The sequence below is a fragment of the Pseudorca crassidens genome, chromosome 9 (genome assembly GCF_039906515.1).
Source record: "Pseudorca crassidens isolate mPseCra1 chromosome 9, mPseCra1.hap1, whole genome shotgun sequence".
NCBI classification, from domain to species: domain Eukaryota; kingdom Metazoa; phylum Chordata; class Mammalia; order Artiodactyla; family Delphinidae; genus Pseudorca; species Pseudorca crassidens.
In genome coordinates this window covers 46,368,987-46,387,050 of record NC_090304.1, presented here as the reverse complement: position 1 = coordinate 46,387,050, position 18,064 = coordinate 46,368,987, and the positions used below count along the sequence as shown (strand labels likewise).

Below are 18,064 nucleotides of genomic sequence, written 5' to 3'. Positions count from 1 at the left end.
ACAGCCTATACCTTGGCCCACATCACCAAGATGACTGTGGTGCTCAGGAGTCAGACACTTACAAACAAATATCCAGAATGTAGATAGTGAGCTGCCCCCACCCTGGACAAGCCACAAGGCCTCTTCTAAGGCACTATCTAACCCAGGAAAGCTATTTACCAGGCTTTTCAATGAAAGAGCAATAGAAACCATCTGTTACTCCTATGTGTTCCCCTGAGGAAGATTTGTTCACTTTCTTTCTCAACATATTTTCTTTGTCAGATAACTTTAGATTTGTGTATACAGCCACTACTTTTATTGATGCTTTGCCTCCTGCTTGATATCATCCAGGCACCACACCTAGTCCAACTCATGAACCTAGTATTCCTAAAATGGCTGAACTTCTCATGTACCTGATTTTAACAAGAGACTGAGATTTGAGAACCTATCCAGAGATGACTGCTCCAAACCATAGCTAAGACAGAACTTTGGTAGCAAGACATCAAGTGTAGACACTGCCTCCCTTTCAGCCCAGCTGAATACCCTGCAGGGCACACATTTGTTGAGCTAACATCTTGAACTAAGATATGTAATTTGCTGTGTTTAGTGGGGAAAGCAAAAAGCTCTCAAATTCACGGTCTATCAGACCAGTTTAACGAACCCAGTCCTGTGAGATGGAAATACACATACTGTTCTAAATAGAGTGAGGGCTCCCAGAGGCTTTACGTGTGTATACACAGGCACTTTTCTCTATAAGCTGGGCCCTCCGGAAAACTGGGCTTAGGCAAACCCACTGGACTGGAATCTCTAAGTAAGAAATAGCAGAGGACAAATATGAGCGATGGTCCCCACGCTCTCCTCAATACCAAATTTTAAAATAAGCAGCCTAAATTAAGTGTAAACAACTAGCCTGGAAGGGAGGAGAGAGGGTCAAGGTCCCACCTTGGCTACTAATTGTATGATCCTAAACAACTTACTGAGTTTTGTGGGTCTCACTTTCCTCAACTGAAAGATTAAGAAGCAGAGAACTAGTTGGTGATCCGTAAAGGTTTTTCCAGCTCGATCATTCCATGGCTTAATGACTGCTGGGCCTACAGTCTGACCAAGCGTGGAAATTCTACCTTTCAAATTGTGAGCTCTAGGCATGCGTTAGTTCTCCCTCTACTGCCTGTATCTTCCCAAAATCCCACTAAAACAGTAGTAGAGGTGGGGAAGCATAAACCTATAGAATGAAAGTGAAGATAATAGCAACAAAATTTTAGAAGCTGGGAAGCAGATGGATGAATCATTACTGACAGTAGACTTGAGAAAACTGAGATACAACATAACCTCCAAAAAGCTCAGGAACTTGTAGCATCAGGTACTTATGAAGTAGGGATTATGATGGGGCTAAAAACAGAAGAATTGATTGAAAGTCTATTTAAGAACCAGCTGGCATCAGCTCATGAATAAACAAAATGTTGTGTAACTACACAATGGAACATTATTCAGCCATAAAAAGAAATGAAGTACTGTTACATCCCGCAACACAAATGAACCTTGAAGACATTATGCTAAGTTAAAGAAGCCAGACACAAAAGGCCACATGCTGTATAATTTCATGTATATGAAATGCCCAGAATAGGCATATTTACAGAAACAAAAAGTGGTTGCCAGGGGACTAACTGCTAATAGGTATGCAGTTTCCTTTTGGGATGATGGAAATGTTCTGGAACTAGATAGTGTGATGGCTGCACAACACAGTGAATACACTAAAAACCACTGAAGTGTACACTTCAAAATGCCACATTTATGTTACATGAATTATATCTCAATTTTGAACCAGCTGGACCACCCAGCCCACCCCACCCCACCCCATACATTTTTCACTCCATCTGGCCTCCTCCATTCAAGAAGAAAACAAAGTTTATTCTTTACAATGGATAAATAAAAGAATGAGTGGGGAGGGCAAATGGGTGATGGTGGTCAAAAGCTACAAACTTCCAGTTATAAGATAAATAAGTCTTGGGGCTGTAATGTACAGCATGGTGACTATAGTTAACAATACTGTATTGTATATCTAAAAGCTGCTAAGAGAGTAAATCTTAAAAGTTCTCATCACAAGAAAAAAAAAACTTATAGCTATGGTGATAGATATTAACTAGACATTATGTAATCATTTCACAATATATACATATATCATTGTTGTACACCTAAAACAATACATTGCTATATGTCAATTATATCTCAATTAAAAATAAAAAAAGAAGGGACTTCCCTAGCAGTCCAGTGGTTAAGACTCCACGCTCCCATTGCAGAGGGCATGGGTTCAATCCCTGGTTGGGGAACTAAGATCCCACATGCCGCACACTGCAGCCAAAAAAAATAAATTAAAAATAAGAAGAAGAAGAATGGGTGTCTATACTTGGGATTGTACAGTTATCAAGCATTAACAGCTGAGAAACCACAGACATAGCTGAGAGCAAGGGTATCATTCTAAAAATAGGGAAATAAGAGAAGATTTACATACTGAACATTGAGACCCTCAGTGCTCTTCCACTACTTGGCTCTCAGAAAGTTAGCAGCTAAGATTATGCCCTCAAGGCAGAGACCTGAAGGAGCATTTTATGTAAACCCGACCAGCACAAGAAAAAAGGCCTAGAGATACTGATGGTACAGGGGAAAAAATACATAGCCAAATCATTCCATAGTGAACCTCTCAGTAACCAAATCCCACCTATGAACACAGAGATCCCAATCAGCTTCTTGGTGCATTATTTTTTTTTATTTATTTTTTTAATTAACTAATTTATTTATTTATGGCTGTGTTGGGTCTTCGTTGCGGTGCGCGGGCTTCTCATTGTCGTGGCTTCTCTTGTTGCAGAGCACCGGCTCTAGGTGCGCAGGCTTCAGTAGCTGTGGCACGTGGGCTCAGTAGTTGTGGCCCACAGGCTTGGTTGCTCTGCAGCATGTGGGATCTTCCCAGACCAGGGCTTGAACCCGTGTCCCCTGCATTGGCAGGCAGACTCTTAACCACTGCGCCACCAGGGAAGCCCCTTGGTGCATTATTCTCAGATGTAATGCATAGCCAGAGATCATGAGGTGGAAAATAACTCCCCACTCCTTAAGGATGGGCTGCTCATAGGAAAAATCTGACAAACGCTACCAAATCTGACAAACACTGGAAAAATCTGACAAACACTATCAGGAGATCAAGATAAACATGAACAATGATAAGTCATGTTGAGAGTATGTATGTATTCCTGATATAATATGATGAAAATGACACTTTACCTCTGTAGTCTTCCTCTCAAAAAACCATAACCCCGGTCTAAAAACATCACACACATCCCGATTGAGGGACATTCTACAAAACAGCTGACCAATATTCTTCAAAACTGCCGAAGTCATCAAAAAGAAAACAAGCCTGAGAAAAGGTTACAGCTAAAAGAAGCCTAAACAAACATAACGACTATTTATAATATGGTATCCTGAATGGGGAATACTGGACAGAAAGAGAGTTATGCAAAAACTAAGAAAATATGAATAAAGTATGGAGTCAGTCCACTAAGTCTAATATCCAAATAATAGAATCCCATAAAGAGAGAACAGAGAAAATAAAGGGGAAGCTCTTATCAACAAAATAATTCAATAAAATTTCCCAGAAATGAAGGGCATGAATTCCCAAATTCGCAAGTACACTCCAACGATCCAGCACAGTGGATGAAAACAGACCCACACTTTAATTATAATAATGTATCAATATTGGCTCACTAATTGTGACAAATGTACCATATTGAATGTTAAGATACTACTATTGGGGAAACTGCATGTGGGGTATATAGGAACTTCCTGCACTATCTTCACAACTTTTCTATAAATGTAAATCTATTCTAAAACAGTTTATTTAAAAGATTTTAAAAATTATATCCCATTTAAACAAAATGTCCAGAATAAGCAAATCAAAGACAGAAAATACATTTGTAGTTGCCTACAGTGGGGGGATATGGACTTCATGGTATGTAAATTATATCTCAATAAAGTTGTTTTTAAAAAAAATAAAAAGACAAACAACAACAAGCTTGTGGAAATTTAAAAGGTCTCTGCCAAAACTAAAATTAACCAAGAAAGATGTATATATGGGATGTGCAGCAAACTGGATCTATCACAAGAGAAGTATCACAAAGTATAACTCCAAGATAAAGGGACAACCTAAGGTACTAGCTGTGCAATAGGCCTAGCAAGCCAAGATTTCAAATGATCCAGATTGAGCTAGAGCAAGGATCCATAGTTTGTGTAAGATTCTCAAAGGGATCTGTGAACCAAAAATTACCATAAGCCACTGCTTCGAAGTATCCATTACAGGTTTCACCCAAGGGTCAAACCACAACATACTCCTATACAAAAAGAATCTCTCAGATGTTGCAAATCTCAAAGAGAAGAAATATAGAGAGTAATGAAGATTAACACAGTTTTCCTAACTAGATATGATCATGTACAAATAAAAGGAAAGGAAACAGAGGCACAGTTAAAGCCCTCAAGAAGCCCTGTGAATGTGATTTCTGATGAAACTTGGTACCTTACCCTACAGAGCTTAAGACATCCTGAAGATAATGGTATTTTATTTAATTTTGTGATTTCTGTCCTACCTACCTCAAAAAATAAAATGACATGATAAGAAAAATCATATAAAAATTTTAAATCAGAAGAACATTAAAAGAAGCAAAAAATATAGATAAGTACCTATAACATAGATTTCCCATAAATTGCAAAAAAATGACAGTTTGCTTATAATATATATTTTTTACTGAAGTATAGTTGATTTACAATGTTTCAGGTATACAGCAAAGTGACTGTTATATATATCTACACATATACATACTTTTTCAGATTCTTTTCCATTATAGATTATTACAAGATATTGAATATAGTTCCCTGTGCTATACAGTAAGTCTTTGTTGTTTATTTTATACATAGTAGTGTGTATCTGTTAATCCCAAATTCCCAATTTATCCCTCCCCCCACCCCCACCTTTTCCCCTTTGGTAACCATAAGTTTGTTTTCTATGTCTAGGAGTCCATTTCTGTTTTGTAATTAAGTTCATTTGTATCATTTTTTAAGATTCCACATATAAGTGATATCATGGTATTTCTTTTTTAAAATTTTTATTTATTTATTTTTGGCTGCATTGGGGCTTTGTTGCTGCATGCAGGCTTTCTCTAGTTGCAGCGAGCACAGGCTACTCTTCGTTGCAGTGTGCGGGCTTCTCATTGCAGTGGCTTCTCTTGTTGTGGAGCATGGGCTCTAGGCACGTGGGCTTAGTAGTTGTGTCTTGCGGGCTCTAGAGCGCAGGCTCAGTTGTTGTGGCACTTGGGCTTCATTGCTCTGCAGCATGTAAGATCTTCCCAGACCAGGACTCAAACCCATATCCCCTGCATTGGCAGGCAGATTCTTAACCACTGCGCCACCAGGGAAGCCCATTGTATGAATATGTCTTTCCTTGTCTGACTGACTTCACCTAGTATGATAATCTCTATGTCCATCCATCTTGCTGCAAATGGCATTGTTTCATTCTTTTTTATGGCTATGATTCCATTGTGTGTATATACCACATCTTTTTTAACCATTTTTCTGTCAATGGACATTTACGTTGCCTCCATGTCTTGGCTATTGTAAACAGTGCTGCTATGAACACTGGGGTGCATTACAATATATTTTTAAGTAATTCAACACAGAAAAAATTATGGAAAGAAATACACAAAATATTAAACATGGTTATGTTACTTCTAGAAGGCTGGACTATGGGTGATTGCTATTTTTTTCTTTATGCTTTTATCTACTTTCTATATTGCCTACCTTGAGCACGTATGATCTCAAGATAAAGAGATTACACTAAAAAATATGCATAACTTAATGGCACAATTCTCTCGAGCTAGTAGAGATTTTTTTTTTAAACTAGGATTTAGAATACTAATTTAATTCCTAATTTCTATACTGCAAAATTTAGATATCTTAACAATATTAAAGTACAAGGATTAAAAAAAAACTCTTCCTATTTATATGCACCAATTTAAAGGTGAATACTAGAAGACTAATATTAATCACACAGTTCTTTTAAACCAAAGAAACATGTATTAAAATAGTTATAAAATATTAACACAGTACTTGAAAACTGAAATGAACAAAACTTTAACTCAAAGCCAAAACAACTGTAGGAGTCCTGACTCATCACCTACAGAGGGATTTGCATAGCTACATTATTCATTGATAGCGAAAAGGAGAATAACCATCACTCCCTGCCTTGTTACTAAAAGCCCTCTTGGGAGGAAAAAGTATTTGAAATTCATAATCCAGTACTACCTTATAGTGAAAAATCTACCAAGGCTCTAGATTTAGTTTCCAACTTGAGTCAGCATTGTTCTCCCTTCCCAGATTGCCACAAGTGAGTAAAGCACAAATTTAAAGATAAATTTTATTTATCTCCTCACAAATAAAATTTCAAGATAATTTCCTCCTTCTCAGATTTCTGCTCACCCAATACCCACTTTCTCTGTGTTTTTGCAAAGATTTCCAAAGAGGAAAATACAGATCTTTTCCTTAAAGCCCTCACTGTCAGAGTTTTCTCTATATCTTCTTTAAGTCTTAGAAAATGAAAAGCATTCCTCCTCAAAAGGTCAATTTCATGAATCCAAACTTTCCACAATTATCCACACATTACTCTTGCACATTTCCTCTACTCTTGGCATTATATAGGATGAGAAACCTTGAATGCAAAAAATGAAAAAATACATATACTATCTGAAATTCACTGAAAACATTTTCACATAGTATATTATTTTATTAAGCTTCACCACAACCCTCAGAGGGATTTTACAGATAAGGAAACTGGCTCAGAGATAATAAGTCACCAATGGGTATAAGGCAAAATGGGATTAGAAACCCCTCCAGACACCCCATCCAATGTTCTTTACACATACTACACTAGAGTGTATGTCTCTCAGAACTTTAAAATTTAGAGCAGTCAAGAAGTAAAATCTTGGTTTAAGAGTAAGTAATCTTCATCAGAAGGCTAAAAAGCCATAAAACCCCAAGTTCTCTACTGTGATACAAAACAGTATCCTCAAGCCACAGGTCATAATAGGGGTTCCTCCCCAACTAAAGCAACCCAAATCTCCTGGATCCTTTCACTGCACCAAGCACCATCAATCTCCAAGTTGCCATACCCTTTAGCAGTTAGGACAAAGACGGCCCCTCAGAGCCTTCTCTTGGTACTAGGGATCCACAGAGAGTATGAGGTTAAACTGGGGGCCCAACCTGCCAGTAACTGAGCTTAGTAAGAGGAACATGAACTCATGAGGCTAGGGCTTTCTATCAGCCCCGGGAAGAAAACCAAGACTAAAAGACACCACTGTTGCCAAAGCTTTAGATGAAAAGCTTCTTAGAAAAAGCCCAAGGAGTAAACGCTATGTCAGTTTTTTTCTATCCACCTTCTCAATGTCCATTGTCTTCTACATCTCTCATATTCTCTTATCTGGATAGACTATGAAAATTTATCAGTTCCATTTAGATCAACAACCCTACAAACACTGATCCTACTTTTCCTAGAAAATCATAGGTCTGCTAAAATGAGGACCCTAGCAGAATGACTAACAGGGTAGCAATTTTCCTGCAAGTTATTTATAGAAGCAATAGTGGCAGCTGATAGTCTTCAAGCTATTACAGTCAAATACCATCATTTCTCTTTTTTTCCCCCCACTATTATTTTTCACACAGTCTGTCTGGCATATTCTTGTTTATTTTACTTGTTCCTCTAACTCTTTAATCCTAGCTTCCATTACCATGCTGTAAATAGCATATGTTATGGCCAAACAGGATGACTCGACATTGCCTAAACATTCCCCATAGCTCCCTGCTCATCTATCTTTTACCTGCCCCACTCACATCAAGTCTAAGTTGTTCCTATCCTTCAAGACTTCATTCAAATGCCACCTTTATTATGCAGCTAACTCTCTAATTGAGCTAAACGGCAGTATCTTAAACTGACTTCACTGAAGGCAAAATTTAGTTAATACATTCCCATCCTTCCCCCTGTTCCCAATGAAAGCTCAGTTCTTCTGAATAGAACCAAATTTATCCTTTTTTCCAGACTGTTAATTTGCCTTAAAACTTTGGTATAGCAGTCAGAGAATTAAACACTGAAATGGTTCCAACACACTAAGTGACACCTTTGAAAGAAGCTCAACCAAACTAGCACGACATCACAAAAGCTGTAAAAAGAAAAAAATATCCATACCCTTTGACCTGCTAAATCCGCTAAAATACCACCCAAAAGGCACCAGGGGGAAAAAAAAAAAAGGCACCCACTAAAATAGCACTCAAATAGCATTTTTTTAAAAAGCTATTTCTCATAGTAGAGCTATTAACAACTGCAAGAAAAAGAAGAAAAGCAAATGCTTAACAACAAGAAGATAGTTTGGTATATTAAGGCACTGGAATACAATCTAACCATTAAAGCAACATACATAGGAAAAGAAAAAATTCCCAATTACAATATTAATTACAATTGGGTTAAGAAGTGTAAATACAAAAAAGGTTGATCAAAATTTTTAGAGCCAATGGCTCCCAACTAGAAGCCCATAAAGCCTTTCTTCCTTTATGGCTGAGTTGGGTCTTTGTTGCTGCAGACGGGCCCTCTCTAATTGCGGCGAGTGGAGGCTACTCCTCGTTGCGGCGCACGGGCTTCTCATCGTGGTGGCCTCTCTTGTTGCAAAGCAAGGGCTCTAGGCGCGCGGCCTTCAGTAGCTGTGGCTTGCGGGCTCTAGAGCGCAGGCTAAGTAGTTGTGGTGCATGGGCTTAGTTGTTCCGCAGCATGCAGGATCCTACCGGGCCAGGGCTCAAACCCGTGTACCCTGCACTGGCAGGCAGACTCTCAACCACTGCACCACCAGAGAAGCCGGGGGGCATCATTTTTAATACTTCAAAAAGCTATACTATATAAAAATATTATATAAACTAAAAGGTCAAATTTCTTTGCCTTTGGCTGGAAGTACAGACATACCTGAGAGATATCATGGGTTTGGTTCCAGACCACCACAATAAAGCAAATATCACAATACAGCAAGAGTGAGTCACACAAATTTTTTGGTTTCCCTATGCATATAAAAGTTATGTTTACACTACACTGTAGTCTAGTAAGTGTGCAATAGTATTATGTCTAAAAAAACAATGTACATATCTTTTTTTTCTTGATTTATTTATTTATTTGGCTGTGCAGGGTCTTAGCTGCGGCACAAGGGACCTTCCTTGCCATGTGTGGGATCTTTTAGTTGTGGCATGCAGGCTCTTAGTTGCGGCATGTGGGATCTAGTTCCCTGATCAGGGATTGAACCTGGGCCCCCTGAACTGGGAGCGCAGAGTCTTAACCATTAGACCACCAGGGAAGTCTCCAACATATCTTAATTAAAAATACTTCATTCTAAAAAATGCTAACCATCATTGAAGCCTTCAGCAAGTCAATCTTTTTTGCAATAATAACATCAAAGATCATTAATTACAGATCACCAGAGCAAATACAATAATAATGAAAAAGTTTAAAATATTGCCAGAATTACCAAAATGTGACACAGAGATATGAAGTGAGTAAATGCTGTTGGGAAAATGGAGCTGACAGACTTGCTCCATGCAAGGTGGCCACAAACCTTCAATCTGTAAAAATGCAATATCTGTGAAGCCCAATAAAAGGAAGTGCAATAAAATGAGGTATACCCATATTAACCCCAAGTTGTACTTCTAATTATTGCAAGGCAATCAGAAGTTATAATTGCCAATAATGTACCTTTGAGAATTTTTTAAAATCCAATTATAATTTTATAAATGTGGGGTGGTTAAAATACATAAGCTTTTTCTAACTCTTTATTATGAAAAGTACAATGAATTACCGTGTATCCATCATCCAGTTTCAACAAATATCAATGCATGTCCAATGTTACTTTATATCTGTACACCCCCATACCAAATTATTTTAAAGCAAATCTTGACATATTTTATCTACAATATTTCGGCATGTGTCTCTAAAAAATAAGACCTTTTTTTTCTTTTAACATAACCGTAATACTATTAATACACCTAGAAAAATTTGACCAAAAGAATCCTTAGTCAGTGTTCAAATTTCCTTAATTGTCTCCTAATGTTTGAACCTAGCTTTCCAATCAATGAGTGGACTTAAAGGAAAATACTACATAACGGCCTTTAATAATTAAAAAAAAAATTGTTTCCAGGAATTTTTTAAATAAAATTGTTTAAGAGCATGAGGAGAAAAAGAGGCAATTTCTCTGTATGAATAAACCACAAACAAATTACAGAAACTTCAGGTCTGGCATAAGATCAGGAAAGAGGGATGGTTAGAGTTAGACATGATTCTCAAAATATTTAACAATCAGTACAATGTGGGCACCAACCAATCAGGACAAATGCTAGCCATACACATATAGTATACAGACTGGATATCAACCCTGGATAGAGAGAGCCCTGACTAAGGAACAAGCAGAAAGGCCTCAGAAACCTGCTTCCCATGCTGAAATTCAACACTGCCGTCAGTGGAACAATAAGCTACAAACACCGCAGTCACACGCAAAGTTACCACAAGGTCTTGATAAACATATTTTCTATTTGGCACAGCTGTTAACTGCTGGATCACTACAGCTGCAACTGTTCATTCAAGCAACTATCATTTGAACTAGGCAAAGAAAGAACCCTCTTTTAAGCAAATAGCATGGAAAAGCAGAAAGAGTTCTTGATTTTAGCATGACCTAGAATATAGGCTGTCTGTCTCTAAAAGTTAAAACGATTATCTGGCACTGATAACTAGGAAAGTTAACAGCTGAACCTACTGCTTGTAGGTCACAGCTTTTCTTCAGTTTTTTTTAGCTTGCTATAGAATGTAAAAGATAGTCTTGTATGATTATTTAGAATCCTTTCATAACCATAGGCCATGCCCTGACTATTTTAAAGTAAATGTAAAACAACATACCTAAAGAAAAGGAAGAGGGAGAGAGCTCTTGAAATGACACAAGAAAGCCTGGAATTCTAGGCCTGGTTCAATATACAATCAAGACTTATGCCAATCACTTTTATCCACCCGGATTCCAGTTTCTCCACCTTCATATAAGGCACCTGCCAATTTCCCCAGCCTCACCTCCTACCACCCTCCTCTTCCCCTTTACACACTATCTGTACTAACTCACTTGTAGTTCCTCAAATATGGCATGCTTTTTCATGCCTTTATTCTTTTTGTAGATGCTATTCTCTGCCTAGAATGACCTTCATACCCTTCTTTGCCTGCTTAGCCAAAATTTACATTTATTCAAGTGAGTGCTATCAAAATCTATGGCAGTCCAACAATGCTGCCGTTTCTCCATCTCCAAGTTTTTCTGGAGCTCTTCTGTGGGAGCTACTGTCAGAGCTATATACTGGTCAAAAAACAAATCTGCTCCTTTGAATGTAGTTCATATGATATTTTCAGGTCCCTCACTACCCTAGATCCTAGAACTGAAATCAGTACTCTACCTAGGTGTGGTCTAATATCGTTTAAAATAGCACTATCAAAAACAAACAAACAAACAAAAAAAAAAAAGCACTATCCACTCGCTCTTTCAACAATATCTATTAATGAAAGCTAAAACCACAACTTTTTGTCAACCAAACCACACTTTTGCCATAAATCCAACTTGCAGCCAACTACAAGCCTTACATTTTTGTGTTGCTATTAAGTCATACCTCCCTTCTACACTTATACATTACCTGTTTCTTCTTTTCCCCCCTTGGGTTTTTTTTTTTGTCACGCTACGCAGCTTGCGGGATCTTACTTCCCCGACCAGGGACTGAACCCAGGGCCATGGCAGTGAAAGCGCCAAGTCCTAACCACTGGACTGCCAGGGAACTCCCTGCATCACCTGTTTCATCATACAGCTCAAATCTCTTATTCCCAACTATATCCTAATCATTCCCTTCAAAACATTCTTGAATCAAAACATGGTAGCTCATTTACCAACATGAGCTACCATATTCATGAAACTGTCATACTGAGATTGTCATACTGAGTGAAAGTCAGACAAAGAGAAATATCGTATGATATAGTTTATATGCAGAATCTAAAAAGAAATGATACAAATGAACGTACTTACAAAACAGAAACAGATTCACAGACTTAAGAGAATGAATTTATGGTTATGGGGGGTGGGGGAGGCCAAGGGTGGAGAGAAGGGATAGTTAGGGAGGTTGGGATTGACATGAACACACTACTATATTTAAAAAGGATAACCAACAAGGACTTACTGTACAGCACAGGGAACTCTGCTCAATGTTTTCTGGGGTTTTTTTAAAGAGTTAACCTACCTTACTCTTTTTTTTTTTTAATATTTACTTATTTATTATTTTTGGCTGTGTCGGGTCTTAGTTGCAGCACAAAGGCTTAGTTGCACTGCAGCACATGGGAATCTTAGTTCTCCAACCAGGGTTCGAACCCGCGTCCCCTGCACTGGAAGGCAGATTCTTAACCAATGGACCACAAGGGAAGTGCGTGGCAGCCTGGATGGGAGGGGAGTCTGGGGGAGAATGGATACATGTATATGTACGGCTGAGTCGCTTAGCTGTGCACCTGAAATTATCACAACATTGTTAATCAGCTATACTCCAATATAAAATTAAAAGTAAAAAAAAAAATGGTAGCTGACAGTATTCCCCTTTTCTACTAGTCTACTCCCTTAATAAAGAAAATGTGGTTAGTTAAGTCACTAACATATTCCTAGCGGGCCCGTGTTGGCTCCTAATAATCACAGTTTCCTCTTCTAAATCCTTAATAAACCATTCTAGATTTTGAATATGTCGAGCTCTTACCTTCTTCTCAGACTTGAAAATATGTCTTTTGTGGTAATTCTATGATTCCTTACAGGTTATTGACAGTGACTAAATGATAATCATACCAAAATACTTTCAGAACTCTGGGGTGTAATTTGTCTGGGTCAGGAGACTTGAATTCATTCAGAGGAATTAAATGCTCCTATGTAAATGCTTAATGATCTCAGGTTTCAGTCTCTCACCAATTCAGTTCTATCCTTGCCAATCTATTGATAATTTACCATGACAATGGAGGGGGGAGCTTCTGGGGCCATTTCAGTCTTGGAGATATTTTTTTCAAATGTGGTTATTTGGGATTTCACATTTAGAGTATCACCCAGTATAAAACATCCTTCTGGAAGAACTATTTATCACAATAAAAGTTTCTTCTTTTTTAGGGTTCTTCAAAGCAAATCCATAAAACTGTTAGAGGAAGCAGAGATGGTAATTATAACACAGTTCTTCTTACCACAGCAGCAAAAACCAAACCAGCCAACCTATTCCAAATGACGCTAAAGAAGAATTTTGAAAATGAATACACTTCTGCTACCACAGAGAGGGAAGAAAATGTGTCGAGCCAAAAATTTTAATTGTCTCCCAAGGTGAAAATATCCCCAAAATTCATCAACATTATCAACCCACAGATATTTACGCATTGTGCAAGACATTTAATCAAAACAATTCATCCAAAACCTAACATCATGGGCTTCCCTGGTGGTGCAGTGGTTGAGAGTCCGCCTGCCAATGCAGGGGACACGGGTTCGCGCCCCGGTCCGGGAGGATCCCACATGCCGCAGAGCGGCTGGGCCCATGAGCCATGGCCTCTGAGCCTGCGCGTCCGGAGCCTGTGCTCCGCAACGGGAGAGGCCACAACAGTGAGAGGCCCGCATACCGCAAAAAAAAAAAAAAAAGAAAAGAAAAAAACCTAACATCATAATCACACCCTCTCAACAAATCCAAGCTATAAATATAAGCACAGACTGATGTTTTCTCCACTCAGCCACCGGATAGAGACCCTGTCTACCCCACATTCACCCATTCTGTGACATTACTACATTATTCCATACTCAAGCAATTTATCCATTAATCTTCATTGAGTTCCTACTGTGTAGCACACGACTCTATGCCGCTAAGTGCTATAGAGACATAAAAATTTATCATTCAAGGGACTTTCTTGATGGCACAGTGGTTAAGAATCCGCCTGCCAATGCAGGGGACACAGGTTCGAGCCCTGGTCCAGGAAGATCTCACATGTTGCAAAGCAACTAAGCCCGTGCACCACAACTACTGAGCCTGCGTTCTAGAGCCCGCGAGCCACAACTACTGAGCCCATGTGCCACAACCACTGAAGCCTGCACACCCTAGAGCCCGTGCTCCCAACAAGAGAAGCCACCGCAATGAGAAGCCCACTCACCACAACGAGAGAAAGCCCATGCACAGCAACGAAGACCCAACACAGCCAAAAGTTAATTAATTAATTAATTAATTTTTAAAAATTATCATTCAAAATCAACCCCTCCTGGAATTCATGAACACACTTGAGTAAACTTGTATTTCGTCCTCCAGGCAGACAGGCCTCAGAAATCTGAATGGGCCTCTCATCCAGATGAAGCTAGGAAGATACTGCTGTATATCCTGTGATATAGATACTATAATAGTGGAAGAAACAGGACTTTAATGACAGCAAATCTAAATTCAAATACTAGTTCCATGTCTTGTTGAATTTTAAGTAATCTGCCTAAGGTCTCTCTTCTATAAATCTCAGTTTCCTCACCTGTAATGCAGGGATAATAATACCTATTTCATAGGCGTATTGAGAGGACTGAGTGTGTAAATATGTGTAAAGCATATGGGACATACTTGTATGGAGCACAAGAGGCAAAAAAATAGCCATACATGCAAGAATCACATCTAAATCTTCAACCATGAAAACAAGACACAGAAATGCCCTGGAAATTCCCAAATGCTTCCCCAAAAGGAAGCCTCTACTGCATGAAAGTGACAGCATTTATCTGCTTCACAGAATGAGCACCAAAGCAGAACCCAGAGCAGGAAACGTGGCTGTACCAAAAACACTAAAATGTCCCTAAATTCAAATTTCAAACCACAGCTCACAAGGAAGCACCCAACAGTCTTCTTTCCCAGAGTGCCAAGATTTAAGAATCTGGGAACCTCCTGTCAGGTTACCCTTAATAACAGAAGAGAATTATCTTCACCCTTAAGGCCTTTTATACTAACAACCTTTTTTTTTTTACAGAGTTTCCTAAACTACTAAAATTTTACCAATTGGTACTAAATCAAAGAACAATGACTGGGCTTCCCTGGTGGCGCACTGGTTAAGAATCCACCTGAAAGAAAAAAAAAAAAAAAAAAAATCCGCCTGCCAATGCAGGGGACACAGGTTCAAGTCCTGGTCCAGGAAGATCCCACATGCTGTGGAACAAGTAAGTCAGTGCTCCACAACTACTGAGCCTGCGCTCTAGAGCCCATGAGCTACAACTACCGAAGCCCGCGTGCCTAGAGCCCGTGCTCCGCAACAAGAGAAGCCACTGCAATGAGAAGCCTGCGCACCGCAACGAAGAGTAGCCCCCACTCACCACAACTAGAGAAAGCCCGTGCACAGCAACAAAGACCCAATGCAGCCAAAAATAAATTAAATAAATAATTTTTTTTAAAAAAGAACAATGACTAACATTTGTTTTACTAAATGTGTATTAAAAGCACTGTTATTGGTCATTTCAAAGCCTTGTTGTACTTTAGGCTCAGCTGTGAGAGCAATGGACATGTTTCTCTTTCACTCTACAGAATGCTGATAAATGGTGTGCGCCCGTGCACGCAGACACACACACACACACACACACACACACACACACACAGAGATGGGGGAGCTTTTTCAGGCAGTACAGAATTGTGTTATAGCATAGTGCTTAAGAGAGTTAGCTCTGGGATTTCAGATCTAAATGTGAAAGGTAAAACAATAAAAGCTTTAGAAGGAAACAGAACATCTTTGTGACCCTGCAATAGCAAAGATATCTTAAACAGAATACAAGATGCATGAAACATAAAGAGAGAAAACTGATAAAATGGATTATATTATAACTAAAAATTTCTGTTCTTTAAAAGTCACCGTGAAGAGAATGAAAAGGAAATACACAAATCACAAGAAGATAACTTGCAATACATATAACTGAAACAAGAAACATACCTAGAAACATATAAAGATTCCATTAAATCAATAAGGAAAAAAAAGACCACCTAAAAGAAAAATGGCAAAAGACTTGGATACTTCTATAAAGAGGATATACAAATAATGGATAAACCTTTGAGAGGTACTCAACTTCATCAGTCATCCAGAAAATGCAAATTTAAGTAATGCAATACCACTACATAACCGCTAGAATAGCTAAAATGAAAAGGAAGGAAAATGCTGAGTGTTGGTAAGGATAGGGAGCAACCTACACTCTCACGCACTGCAATTGAGAATGTAAATTGATCCAGCTACTGTGGAAAACAGCACGGCAGTATCTACTAAAGCTGAACATAAACCTATGACCCAGCAACTCCACTCCTAGGTATATACTCAACAGGACAAAGTGCACGTTCACAAAAAGGGCACATACAGGAAATGTTCATAACATATCACTATTGTTAACATTCAAAATCTAGACACTATCCAAGTGTCAACAACAGTGGAATTGAGAGAGAAATTATTGAGTAGTTAACACAAAAGGAAACACAGCAGTGAGAATGATCAATCTAAAACTGCATATAACAGTATGAATGAACCTCTCAGACATAATGTGCAAAAAAAAATCCAGACACAAAAGAGCACATAGTGTATGGTTACATTTATATAAAGTACAAAGACAGGCAAAACTAATTGATGCTGTTAGAAGTCAGAACAGTGGTTACCTTTGGTGGGTGGGAGGGCAATTACGGACTGGAAGAAGCACAAGGAAGGATTCTGGGGTTCTGGCAACATGGGTGTGTTCAGTTTGTGAAAATATATCACAGTGTACACTTTGACGTGTACTTTACTGTGTTTGTTTGTTTCCTTAGTAAAGTTTTACTTTTTTTTTAAAGCATAAACTCCAGATTCTGACAGATTTGAGTTCGAACCCCAGCCTTTCTGTATATTAGCTGTATAACCTCAGGCAAATTGTGTTGTGCCTCAGTTTCCTCGTCCATAAAATGGGAAAAATAAAACTTCTCTCATATGGTTGCTAACAGGCCCAAATGAGATAATGTATGTAGTACTATTACCCCATTTCCACTTCCCAACAATGTCAAAATTATATAGAAAATTAAGTGATGCAAAGAATAAAAATGTTAGCAATAGCAAACATTTAATGGATACTCATCATGTGCCAGGCACTATTCCAAGCCATTTAATGTATTAACTTATTTAATCCTACAAAATCCCTAAGAGATAGGTTTTATTTCCACTTTAAAAATGAAGTAACTAAGGCTTCCCTGGTGGCACAGTGGTTGAGAGTCCGCCTGCCAATGCAGGGGACACAGGTTCCAGCCCTGGTCCTGGAAGATCTCACATGCTGCGGAGCAACTAAGCCCATGTGCCACAACTACTGAACCTGCACTCTAGAGCCCACGAGCCACAACCACTGAGCCCACGTGTCACAACTACTGAAGCCCACGCACCTGGAGCCCGTGCTCTGCAACGAGAAGCCACCACAATGAGAAGCCTGTGCACCGCGATGAAGAGTGGCCCCCACTTGCCGCAACTAGAGAAACCCGCGTGTAGCAACAAAGACCCAACGCAGCCAAAAATAAATAAAATAAATAAACTTACCAAAAAAATGAAGTAATTAAAACAGAGAAGTAAATCACCCAAGGTCACACAAACAGTAAATGGAGGATTCTGATCCAGGTGACAGATGTAACTTTTAGGCTACACTGTATCCTTTACTATCCCAGCAGAGAACCTCAGCTTTAAGGAGAGGAGACCAATATAGATACAGATATAGATTCACAAATATTTACTTCTTTAACAGTTTGCACAGTTTGTATACCACATCATGGGAAAAAACACTCACCTAAGAATTAAGAGACCCCAAATTCAAGTTTCAGTGCTAAGTTAACTAACCAGCTGCGGGAACCCAGACAAATTATTCAAAACCCTCCCAGCCACATGTTCTTCCTCTGTAAAATGAGAGGTCTGGAAAGTCTAACCAGCTCTTTTATGAGCCTTTGT

General features: G+C 38.8%; 1 protein-coding gene across 5 annotated transcripts in view; it reads right to left on the bottom strand.

Moving 5' to 3' along the window:
- Positions 1-18,064, bottom strand: part of DENND5A (DENN domain containing 5A) — a 106,322-nt gene that overhangs the window by 73,166 nt on the left and 15,092 nt on the right. The window lies entirely within an intron of this gene.